Genomic DNA, 11,335 nt, shown 5'->3' with positions numbered 1-11,335 from the left:
TATATATATATATAAATGAATTGCTGTTCGTAAGTCTCGCTAAAATTCGAGAACGGCTGGACCGATTTGGCTAATTTTGGTCTTGGATTATTTGTGGGAGTCCAGAGAAAGTTTAAAAGGTAGATAAATATGAAAATGCTTTTAAATTTATTTTATACAAAAGTTTAGGTCTTTTATTTATCGATTGAGGCACTACGAAGTCTGCCGGGTCAGCTAGTGTGTGATAAATTTAATGGTCTGTTCGACTATTAATCACAAGATACGAGTTACAGCTAACTTATCATTCGTCGTATAATAATTAGTTTTTACATGTATTTTAATACTTTAAGTACCGGTGGTCGGGAAATCGCGTGGTAGGATAACAATATCTTTCCTATTTCTGAAGCAAAATCCGACGTTACATTTTAAAGGGTAGATACAATATACAGTAATTGAGACTTCGATCTGAAGTGACCACAGCATTTACGTACATCTCTATAGGCTCCTCTTAATTGAATCAAGAGCTTATCTAAGTTCTAGCTAAGTTCATCATCAGCTTTAAACAATCTTAAAGTAATATAGCGTTTTCTTCTTCGCATTCACTACTTACTTACTACTCACTACTCTTGTGAGTCCGCGCGGGTACCCTGCCTATTTCTGCCGTGAAGCAGTAATGCGTTTCGGTTTGAAGGGTAGGGCAGCCGTTGTAACTATACTTTAGACCTTAGAACTTATATCTCAAGGTGGGTGGCGCATTTACGTTGTAGATGTCTATAGGCTCCAGTAACCACTTAACACCAGGTGGGCTGTGTGATCTTTCACCCATCTAAGCAATAAAAAAATAAAAAACATTTTATTGTTTCTAACAACCAATTTTGAAGGTGAAACTCTATGTGAAAAAAAGCGTGTCTTTTTTTTCAAAATTATTCAGTGTTTAGAGCATGATTCAATAATCAACGCATAAAACCCCTTAGTCGTCCAGCAATGAAAACTAGAAAGTTATCAAAGTGTCAGCAGTAATAAACGTGAGATTTATACCATTAAAGTATTTGAATAGTAATAAGTCTTATTATTATTTATTTTGTAAAAAAACATATTATTAGCATACAGCAAACGTAGTGAAGAATGTTTAAGTAAATGTATGCTTTAATTGGCGAGGCGAGAGCCCGCCTTCATGGCACCGCGCTATACCTTACCCCCGGAGCGGTAGGGGGAACGTGGCCTACCTTCACCCGGCTTCCAACTGCGAGCGAGTGTGCAAAGCACGCCGCCCTACGCCTGGGTCCCTCTCCGCACAAAGCGGGTGGGCCAAGCTCTTAGGGGGCCCAAGCTCTTAGGGGGCCGGGTCACGGATGCGACCCCGGTCCCGACCCCCTGCTCGGCGGCGGCGGATTTTTGCGTAGTGAGGAGAGCTTTGCCTTACTCGCCCCGCCGCCTCCTTCTGCGAGATGGTGCACTCGCAGAAGTCGAGCATAGCCTTACAGGACTTATCGCCGCCAAGCATCGACGCCACGATGCCAGGCAGCGACAAGTCCAGTCCTATCTTTGCGACCAGGACACGGCGCTGCACCTCCCAAGCGGGGCAGACAGCGAGCGTATGCTCCGAGGTGTCCAGGTCGTGTCCGCAATGGTGATACCTCGTCGTCGGCTCAGCTCCTATCCGGTGCAAGTACTTCCCGAAGCATCCGTGCCCAGTCAGCACCTGCATCAGACGAAAGCTGAGGCGTCCTCCGCCACGATTCACCCAGTCATCAAAGACCGGGTAAGCCGCCTCAACCGTCCGCAGACCCACGTGGGGTTGGCCAACCGCCTCGACCACAACTCGAGCACGGATCGCCGAGAATTGAATAGAAAACAATTGTCTCTCTGAAGAACTTAACAGTTGAAACAACTTTTTGGTTCTCAAAGAGGCAAAGCGCCTCATTTATCTCACAAATAAAAGCGAATCTTAGGATAAATTTAAATCAAGCAAAAAAAAAGAGAACGTATTCATTAATAAAAGGATAGGTAACACCCAATTTATTATAATTTGAAAATGGACCTTAAAATTCATGAAAACTTTATAATAAAATATGCAACTACATGAAATTATAGAGTATTTGAGTCGTCGTCGAAATATATACCGAATATATTAAAGGCTACATTCACTTTTTCAGTTGAAAAAATGGATTTTTTTCATTCTTCTTCTACTACAGACGTAAGAACTCTGAAGCAATTGAACGATTTTTACGGAAGATTCAGTTCATTGTCTTTCGGAGGGTGATCGAAGTAAATTGTTATCACATAAATATTTGGAAATTGCAAACTGAATTATAAAATAAGTAAATAGCGAATTTTCTTACAATATGCGTATACAGTTTGTTCTAATTATATCTTCAATCAAGTATTGAATAATTTTATTTAATAATTGATTTTTTTCATGAAGAAGGTTAAAGCTTTTAAGGGGTCCTTATTATAAAACTTTCATCTTAAACTACATGATAGATAAAAATAACTTTCATGGATTTAAAATTTTGGAAAAATACAAGTTTTAGTGAAAAAGAAAGAAGTTGACAAATTTTTTCGAAGAAATTAGATAATTAAATTAATAATAATAATTAAATTAAATAGCTTTTTGAAAGTACGATTTTTATGAATTCTGCTTATCTTGCGTAGTTCGATCGAGTAACGAAAATTTTTATCAAAATTTCTGGTAGTATCTATGTAGTATCAAACATCTAGTGTCTATTTTTTAAATAACGGGTATAATATAAGGGCGTTAAGGTATAAAGGCGGTAGTTCTTTTTGACGTTCATCAAGTATGTATTTTCATTTATGTTGAATAATTTTTTTTTATTTGATTTGATTTAAACATTCACTAAAAACAGGCTGACGAGGGGCTTTTCATCAGTATGTATATGTGTATATATTAATGGCATACGTTAACATAATAATATATAGCAGATAACAAAATGCCGAGCCACCAGTATTCAATATTAGACTTAACTACACCAGTATTATTGTCCGTATAATGGTAAAAATTTATTAAAATATGGTTTTTAAAGCAATTTAGATTTCAACAGTATAGCTTAATATAGATGAAAAATCATTCCAACTTTTAATGAGGCATTTAAAAACTATACGAGTATTATTGGGCAACTTCTTTGCTACTATTTTTGCGATATATTATAATTTCTTAAAGTAATCTGATTTAGTCTAAAAATCAAAATAAAAACGAAATCCGTAAAGAATTTTAGTGTATAAACAGAACTATATGTCAAATAGCAGATATCATACGTAATATAACATGAGGTTTTGTGTTAGTGCTGTTGTAGCTACGAAATTGTTAAAACAGTTCATTTACAAACAAAATTTTGTTATTACTTTTGCAATTGCAAATACAAATGCATATAATATAAAAAGAATAGTATATGTATATGTTTGCGTAAAAACTTGGATGATGGGGCGCCATTTATATTATAATACAATACAATTTGAACAATTGTGTTTTCAAAGCTGCATTATAAATAATAAACAATCCTTAAGTTTGTGTATCGTATTTATCAACTATTTAAGAAACGTCTTTTGCATATCGAATTGTTTTAATTTAAAATGTTAAAAACATTTTGTTTTTTCTAAACAGTAGGTACATATTCCTATAGTTTTTGAACATGCATTTTTTCATGAGACGTATTTATATTGTTTGAAAATCATAGTATTAACTCCAAATTGAGTGACAGCGTCATTAACGTTTGACATTTTGCGGGAAATCAGATTTTTTTTTATAACGATACTAGCGACCCGCCCTCGCTTCGCTTCGGAAACATTAAAACACACATGAAACCAAAAAAAATAAATAAAAATAAAAATAAAAAAAGTAGCCTATGTTCATCAGGGACAATGTCAGCTTCCAATGGAAAAAGAATTTTTCAAATCGGTCCAGTAGTTTCGGAGCCTATTCGAAACAAACAAACAAACAAATCTTTCCTCTTTATAATATTAGTATAGATAATGAGATGCATGTGACTAGGAGATGTATGGAAATGGTAGTGCAAGGTAGAATGGGAACAGGTCGACCGAAGAAGACATGGATGAAATGTGTGAATGACGATATGAGAGAGAGAGGTGTGAGTGTTGAGATGACGGCTGATAGAAGAGAATGTAACAGAAAAATTCGCTGTGCCTACCCCACCTAGTGGGATAAGGTGAAGACAGAGAAGAAGATAAAACATGAGTTGTTAACATAGCTTCGATTCAGTCCGAAAAAACATTAAACCTGTAAAAAAAAATTCCTAATTCGGGTATTTCATAAGTTTTCCTATTAAACATATTTTTAGTACACACACACTGATATTTAGATAGAAACCAAATAAATGTGTTATGAATTATTTCTGTAAAAAAAGGTATATTTAAGTTGAACATTTACAAGTACGAACAAGTTATTAAGTATGAAAAATATAACTTTTTAAACCATTATCCACGGTTTGAAGTAGGTACTTAAATATCACGAAAAGATTTAAAAATAATTTAAAACAGTCCAATTCTATAGTTTAAATTTGGAGTTTATGATATTATTTGATTCGAATTAAATTATCCTAACGAAAGCTCTTTTTGAGCGTGATAAGGTTTATTTTGGATTGGCTTGAGATGTTGAATAAAGGATGTGTGGTTCGTGTAGCACATTCTGATACTTCTGAATTTATATGAAATAAAAAAAATATGTTACCGAGTTACTGACTTTAGAAATTAACCTGTAAAGTGTATACATAGTACATTTAAAATAAATTACAAACGAACACCCTTATTGACTAATTTCAGTATCTTGACATCGGAAAATTTGTTGAAGCTGAGGTCGTCCTTATTCACATGCAATAAAGACTGATCTAACTTGTATTGCACGGTGGTAGTTAAAACCTGAGCCGTGAGATTATCTGTTCATCTGTACTAATAAAACAAATCATGTTGAAAAATTGACACTTTGTATACCAAAAACGACTTCTGCGGAGGCTGAATATTAATAAAATTCATTACGATGAAGTTTATGTTTTTTTTTATTTTTTATTTTTTTTATTGCTTAAATGGGTGGACGAGCTCACAGCCCACCTGGTGTTAAGTGGTTACTGGAGCCCATAGAAATCCACAACGTAAATGCGCCACCCACCTTGAGATATAAGTTCTAAGGTCTCAAGTATAGTTACAACGGCTGCCCCACCCTTCAAACCGAAACGTATTACTGCTTCACGGTAGAAATAGGCAGGGTGGTGGTATCCACACGCGCGGACTCACAAGAGGTCCTGCCACCAGTAATTACGCAAATTATAATTTTGCGGGTTTCATTTTTATTACACGATGTTATTCCTTCACCGTGGAAGTCAATCGTGAACATTTGTCGAGTACGTATTTCATGAATGTAAGGAAATTAATGTCAGGAAGATTAATGTGATCACTTTTATTATGTCCGGAGTTTTTTTGTTTCAGAATCTTCTACCTTGATAAGGAACTTCAAAGTAGAAACAGTATTCTGTGATTGGACATTTTTTGGTCATAGAACGTGAACTGTTCTCGAATAATAATATAACGAACTTTGTACATAAAATAAACAATATTCCTGAAAGCGTTACAGAGTTGTTACTAAATTTCAATGTTTGTAGTTAAATATTTACTGTAAATGTTAACTAAACAATAACGAACAGTCGAAGTACAAAATTATAATTTTAACGGTGTCGGCTGCGACTGACGATGGAAAATCGACGTAAATTGCCATAATTAATTTATTCCAAACAGAATCGGCCCCACAAAGTGCTTTGAGAGCATTCAATTTTGCATTGAATTTGTAATTACCACGGCACAATAATTCGTAACTGTTCCATTACGGTTTACTGTTTTTTGCCCTCGTACTTAATATTGAAGATGCTGAAAGTTTCTGACGAGTTCTGTTTCTCACGGATTTGGAAAGTAAACATTACCAGCTTTCTTTTTTTCTGGTTGACGTAAAACATTTCAAACGAATATCATCACATTATCTACAACACATTTTTTTGGTCAGTTTCCATATCGACGATTTCGGGAAATATAATTTGAACACTTTGGATCTTTTTCGACAAATACATGATGTTAAATTCGCGTTTCTGATTCAAAATCGTTGTGAAAAGACAAAATTCATGGGTTATTCAATTTTAAGTAAACATTGCTTACGGTTAATGATATCATCGAAATAATATAAATTTCGATTTGCTTTGAAACATTTCGGTATTCGGAAGTCGGGGCTCGTGAGATCACTTCTTGTAACACTGGTAGCTTCAAACTTATCAATGGATCCACGGAATGAAATGCTATTGTCGACTACCTTTCATTCCAAAACGAACCGGTGAATTCTTTACTTTATGAAAATTAACACCTTTATTTAATTCAGCTTAAGGATCAGTTTCGTTTGAATAAGTGATGGTGTTTTTATGCAGTCCAACCTACGTTGGAGGCTATCAATGAAGTCCACTATGGTGTTTGTGTTAAGTCATCGTATTTTAATGAACCGTCGATGACATGCTATACGAGTAATAGACTCTGGTGTTATTCTTTTTAGCGCCGAATTTTTTATTTGACCTTTTTTAGGATGGATTAAAAAAGGTGTCCGAGGTTTTTAATTTTTTTCGATAGGATACCTAATATCCTGTGTGGTTTTGTTGTCTAGCCGATTTTAATTTGCTACCTTCATCAATCTTTGTAACGCCTGAATTAGTACAGGTTGGGATTAGTGCGAAATGAAGCGTGTACAGCTGACAAAGAACGGACTGTGGTTTCTTAACGACGATAATTTGTATTTTTGTGGTTTTCTAATTTTAACTAATCAATGTACTGGGAATTATACAAATTATTAATTCCAAAAAATTTGCACTTTATTAATCCTTTTTTACCTTTGTTACATCTGACGGCGGCATCTCGTTTACATGTTTTTATCTTGTATATATAATTAAAAATCGTTTATTTAAATTTTCGCGTCATCGAACATCTTATTGAAAGTCAAAATAAAATTCACCATTGGTTCAGACAAGAGCCACAGTCCGCAGAAGTACAGGCGAATGAAAATCAGCAGGCATACCTTGAATATAATTCAAGTATTGTAATTATTATTGCCAATATAACAGGCATAAACAATAAATATTTTTGGTATTCTTTACGCTTCGCTTACATTTTCTGCTTTCATTATTGCTATAATTATGAAAAAATTATAATGAATAGTGCCTTTATAGCGTGGAAACGTCTAAAAGTATTTCTTAGTTCCATATCTATGACGATATTGTATCTGAAGCAATAGTTAAAACGAATTTATATGTTTAATGAGAACAGGTGTTGTTTCCTGCTTTCCACGGCGCTTCACCGGAAGGCTCAGTGTGATCACTGGAGCGACACCAGCTCGTTACCGGCATCATTCCGTCATTCCCTACTCATTTCCTCGGGACGGTTGTTTATTTTTTCCGATGAATCTTCGGACTTCATTAAAATTAGGGCCGTTTCTCACACTTCAATGAATATTAGAGAGATCTTGATGGTTTTATGTTTCTGATAGTACGTTAAGGTGTTCTGATGATTTTGAATGTGATTTTGAGGTCGTCGTGGCCTAACGGATAAGACGTCCGGTGCATTCGTGTTGAGCGATGCACCGGTGTTCGAACCTCAGGCGGGTACTAATTTTTCTAATGAAATACGTACTCAACAAAGGTTCACGATTAACTTCCACGGTGAAGGAATAACATGGTGTAATAAAAATCAAACCCGCAAAATTATAATTTGCGTAATTACTGGTGGTAGGACCTCTTGTGAGTCCGCGCGGGTGGGTACCACCACTCTGCCTATATCTGCCGTGAAGCAGAAATGCGTTTCGGTTTGAAGGGTGGGGCAGCCGTTGTAACTATACTTGAGACCTTAGAACTTATATTTCAAGGTGGGTGGCGCATTTACGTTGTGGATGTCTATGGGCTCCAGTAACCAATTCACACCAGGTGGGCTGTGAGCTCGTCTACTAATCTAAGCAATATATAAAAAAAAAGATCGAAACGATATTTTATAGACTTAACTTAATCATAGTTTACTCAAATTTACAATGAAATGCAAAAAGTATCATGTTTTTTTTGCGCTCATGTTTTTCGCTATAGAAACCAGATGAGCTAATAGCTCTCACCAAGTGTGATGTGACCCTGAAATCCACGAGCACCAACAACGACAGACAGACAGATGCGAAAAATCTGTAAGTGGCCCCGATAATGTTGCAAGATGCGTCCGCTGGTTAGATTCGATGATTACAGCATCGTATATTTCGGGTTGAGGTAAGGACAGTAGTTGTTATAACACGATACAATCGAGAGTGTAAGATGGCCTGTGAGCTTTGTTTCATCTGACTCGGTGGGGCAGTAATTAACGCTCCTGATTACTGGTCGAGGGTCGTGAGTTTGATTTCCACATCGAGCAAACGTTTGTTTCACGAACAGGTTTGTTTTATCAATTTTTTAATTTATTGAATATATGGGTGGATGAGCTCGCAGCCCACCTGGTGTTAAGTGGTTACTGGAGCCCATAGACATCTATAACGTAAATGCCGCCACCCACCTTGAGATATGAGTTCTAAGGTTCTTAAGGTTAAGGGTTCTTAAGTTCCACTTTTAACTGTACAACGGCTGCTCCGCTCTTCAAACCGAAACGCATTACTGCTTCACCGCACAAAATGGACAGGGTGGTGGTACCTGCCCGTGCGGACTCACAAAAGTTCCTACCACCAGTATTTAAGATCTACATGTACATATTTCAAATGTACTAAAGTGTGTGTATCAATCTCTGGTTTCCATAGTACAGGAAGTCCTAGTCCTAGTTTGGGGCCAGATGACCATGTGTGGCTTGTCCCAGGTTATTATTACTAATATGCAGAAAATTCGTTACATTTGCAATAATACAATATACATATGATGTATAATAAATAGTTGACGATTTTTTAGCCGGCTTCTGATTGATAAGATAGGTGTTGTTTTGACAGAATGCCTTTTGATAAAATGCCATGAAAAATGCGTTATGCCATGATTTTCAGTAATCCTGTAACTCTTATCCCTCCTTCTCATGGCTCCCACAGCCAGCTTTACCTGTTCCATTTGCTTCTCGTATAACAGATTGCATAATATGAGGAAAACAATTATTTCTTAATGGTTTAAAACGTATAGTATAAAAAAAAGGTGTTGAATTAATTTTTTTGAGGGACATTATACATTTCACTTAATATAATTACTTTCAGTAAATAATTGTTAGAAATACTTTTTATAGCTGTAGACCTCTGGGTTGTTGCGTTTTTTGTACAAACTAGATGTCACCCGGAGGAATTTCTAATTTCCGGTCAATTTTACTTCTTAAGATCGGTCGAATTCAATCGAGTCACGTATTCGGGGTCAAAAGCAAATTTAAACTTAAACTACCAACAAAATATTTTGTTAGTAATTGTTGTATTGTAGTTTTTAGTTATTTGATTGGATAAACGATCTCACGGTCACCGTTGCCCACGGACATCACAGCGTGAATGCTGTCACCCACCTTGCGACCTAGTGTCCAAGTCTCAGTAATATAGCGAGCATAACGGCTCTCGTATTATTACATTTTTTTACGTTTTCTAAAACGATTGACAAGTTTTAGTCGTGTTTGTTTTAAATCTTGTTGTAAAACGTACAATGAAATAATAATATTTTAAATAATATATAATTATACCATAGAGAGATGCGTGGCTGTAATAATATGTTTGTATACGTATAAAAAGTGTTCTATCTGTCGGTTCGTCCTTTGTTAAATAAATTAGTTTCGGTGTCCACCAAATTACGCCTCCATCCTATCTATACGTACAGCGCATTCGAACTCGACAGGAAAATATGCTCTACCTATTATTTCACTTTGAATAAATTAACATATATGAACGTCTCAACAAAACGAGAGCTGAAACAATAGTAGATCATTCATCATTGAAAAAAGCTTTTGGAAACACTAGTAGCCGAATACTATTTGTTTTCATTGATTTATTCATGGTCATACTTAAGATACAAGGCGCCGACAAAGACACTCTTTTAGAAACACCCGTCTCGTTCGAATTGGTAATGAGAGTTTATGTGTGTAACGTTACAAAATAACAAGTCACGTAGTAACCGACTAAAGTGAAACTGAATATTTTTAGTGATATAGGAATTATGAAAACTAAATCAGTACGAAATTACGCACTGGAATACGCATACATCCATTTTATTATTATTATTTTTATTGCTTAGATGTGTGGACGAGCTCACAGCCCACCTGGTTTTAAGTGGTTAATGGAGCCCACAGACATCTACAATGTAAATGCGCCACGCACCTTGAGATAATATAAGTTACAACGGCTGCCCCACCCTTCAAACCGAAACGCATTACTGCTTCACGGCAGAAATAGGCGGGGTGGTGGTACCTACCCGTGCGGACTCACAAGAGGTCCTACCACCAGTGAAAAATTATTATTTATATTTATATTTTGATAATTCACGTAAAAATGTATACGCTATGCATTGGTATATGCAAAGTACAATGGCTATTGTTTATTTAAGTTGGCTGTGATATAAATTTTATGAATACGTTCTGTGATAAGGGCACATGTGATAAATTGCCTGTTTCATAAGGCGTTCATTAGAAGCGTGCAAAATGCGCTCCGTCGCGCAGCGATAACTTTGCTGATAACGATTTTACTGCCACAAATATTACTTGTTCGTTTATCCCCACTCGATTTATATTTGAATACTTGAAAAGCGGTGTAAAAAAGAAAGCTGTTTTAAGGCGATTGATAAAATTCTACCCCAATACGTGATTTGTAAAATGCTAATCTTTTCTCAACTCCTCTATTTTTCTCGTTTCAATCGTTATTCTGCTTAACATTATTACGTTATAATTTGAACATTCATAAATTTAACTATACTCTAAATATTAAACATTATAGAACATTAAAACACAACTACATATAAACTTATTCGTAAAAGAAATTCATTTAAAGTAGTTTAAAAAAACATATAAGTAAAAACTAATTTTGTTGTAAACGAACACTGCTTCAGTTATCGTTGTACATTTTACATACACTAGCTGACCCGGCAAACGTTGTTTTTCCATATATAAGATTTCTAGGGAATTTCTAGTGTAGAAAAAAAAACTAACTTATTGTGTGTAAGGATGTGGTATATGAGTGAAAGAATCATGTAGCGCTGTGAACGATGAGGGAATATAAAAATAACAAAACCTCATTCAACCACATAATGCCTCATTATATCAAAAAAAATAATTGTTCAAAAAATAAATGTTAGGGGTGGACAACCCTTATCACTTAGGGGTATGAAAAATA

Source organism: Bombyx mandarina, chromosome 03, assembly GCF_030267445.1.
Source record: "Bombyx mandarina strain Sakado chromosome 03, ASM3026744v2".
Classification (NCBI taxonomy): domain Eukaryota; kingdom Metazoa; phylum Arthropoda; class Insecta; order Lepidoptera; family Bombycidae; genus Bombyx; species Bombyx mandarina.
The sequence above is the reverse complement of the archived record's forward strand: the minus strand, read 5'-3'. Positions refer to the sequence as shown.